This window comes from Morone saxatilis, unplaced genomic scaffold (genome assembly GCF_004916995.1).
Source record: "Morone saxatilis isolate NCDOM2014 unplaced genomic scaffold, NCSU_SB_2.0 Contig6, whole genome shotgun sequence".
NCBI lineage: Eukaryota > Metazoa > Chordata > Actinopteri > Moronidae > Morone > Morone saxatilis.
The window spans coordinates 1,943,905-1,946,271 of record NW_023340206.1 but is presented as its reverse complement, the minus strand read 5'-3'; the positions used below and the strand labels follow the sequence as shown (position 1 = coordinate 1,946,271).

The 2,367-nt window shown below is 38.8% G+C and overlaps 1 pseudogene; it reads right to left on the bottom strand.

The window, feature by feature from the left end:
- Nucleotides 1-1,918: 1,918 nt before the first annotated feature.
- Nucleotides 1,919-2,367, bottom strand: part of LOC118340175 — a 6,991-nt pseudogene continuing 6,542 nt past the window's right edge.

Genomic DNA, 2,367 nt, shown 5'->3' with positions numbered 1-2,367 from the left:
GATAGCGCCACCTAGTGGTAAAAGTAAATTAAATTTTTATACTTAAATTATGTATAGCTTCCAGCAGATTGACCAGATCCAGCGGAAATTCTGTCAGAAGTCTGTTAAGATGATGACGATGACATCTTATGAATCTTAAGAATTTTCATATTACCACATTACCATGGCGACACGGCGAAAATCAGCTTTTGTGTTAACATTTAAACACTTTTTGGGGGGGGAAACATACCCAAAAACTCATGAAACTTCAGTCGTGACGAAGGCTTACGTATCGTCTTGGTCCCGTAAATGGGCGCTGCAAAATGGCTTAGCCACGCCCCCCCAGTATCAGCCCCCCAGACAGTACGACCAACATGTACGAAAATTGGTACTCATCTGTATCATTATCGGACAAGCAAAAAAGCCTGTTGGACCCATAACCCAAACCCAAAAAGTTGGCTTTTTTCCCCGATTTTTCACGTTTTATTTGAATTAACTTCTCCTACGGATTATATCCGATCAATTTAAAAATTGATCAGTACAATCAAAACAAATTGCAGATGAAAATTACAATATCAAATCTTGCCAGGATTCAAGCTATGCACTTGTGTCTGAATACAGTGATTAGGGACAAGTGAGTATTGTCTAAGGCAGTTCTGCCGAACCTTTCTCCTTATGGAACCACTTTTTTGTCATGAACGACCCCTGACTCAGTGACATATTTTATGGATATTTCGAATTATACTCGATGCATAACTATAACAGTAGAGAAAAACTGATAAACTGTACAATGAATCCAAACAGTGAACACAATAACTGCAGGAAGTTTGTGTAAAACAAGCAATTTGCATGAATCTTGACAATATCAGAGTTAAGTTTTTCTGATATTTCTGGGAACTTTTTATACGATCCTGTCTTTATCATGTATTTTTTTTTAAATCATACAGACTTACTAGGCTTCTTCTTTGACCAATTCAGTGTTTTCTTCTCATTCTTTTATTAGCTCGGATGTTTAGCAGAGCGTGATGACTCCGAGTCACACAAAATAGGTTGTGTTCAGGTCTTCAAGTTTAGATCTTACACAACAATCTAAACTTTTAAAAATAACAATTTCATTTACTTTAGTTGTGTTCATAGAAATTGCTGAGATATAGGGGTACTGTATTTATTTAGTTTTCTTACACCCCTTTAAATCAAGAAGGCCTTGCAATAACTTTATAAGGAGTACGGTCTAGACTTGCTCCATTTTGAAAAGTGTCCTGACATAACTTCTGTTACGATTTGGCACTATACAAATAAAACTGAATTGATTTGAACCCCCCTTAATGTTTTGGCCACACCCATGTTGGGAAACACTGCTCTATGGAACTACTGGGAGCATTGGCATGAGTTACGCCTATAGGTTAACGCTAGGTGTGTGTGACGATGTGTGTGAGAAGTGGTAGCTCAATAACAACGCCAACAGTTAAAGAGGTTAGTGTAGCATGCAACAGTTATATCAGAACTGGAGCATATATTGGAAGAGCAAAGAACGGCGCTGAAGGTTTTTCTCGATGGAAAAAATTGTATCGCTCTTCTCCTGACTGGCTTTGGCGCAGTCAGTTTATTGACAAATTAACCACAATGTGGGGATGAATTGTATCTTGCACATTTCAAGTTCTTAAAGTAATAAAACGTCCCCTCAACATATATGTCTTTTTTGGCCACTCTGGAGCTCAGTATGGGACAACTGCATTACCATGTAAAAATAAAATGACTTTCACAAAAAAAAATTAGTTCACTGATGGATTACAATTATCTCAACCCAGATCAATTTTCAAAACATGCTCGCATAAAATGAAAGTAAACAGCGGGAGACACTTTTTGAAAAAAGGCAGGAAAAAGAATTGTTGTATTTCAGCTTGCTTTATTTTTTCACCCAGTACATTTAGAGTTTGACTTAACAGGAGTCCATGATGCGCCTGATGGAGCTGAACTTTGGCATGTTGCTAATCCCCATCTCTCTGAGGTTCCTGTACTCTCCTGGCCTGAGGTACAGCATCCGGCCTCTGTAGTTGGGCTGCTCGAACATCAGCCAGTGGCCCTCCATCACGTTGCAGGACTGGCAGTCAGACATGTGGAAACGATCCATCACATTGTCACAGTCATCCATCAGCTCGTGCATCTGGCCACCGAAGTTCTCCCTCTCATAGATCCTCATTCGGAAGGGTCCCCTTTGCTGTGGACAATAAAAATTCAACCCAGCCTTTAGATCTACACATTACTGATGTAGGAAGCTGAGAACGGCTGTGGTTGACTATCTCTAGATAACAAGTTAATTATCTAATTATCTCAAGATAACATGATAATTAACTTGGGATCTTGAGATAATGCTTACTAAAAAATTAT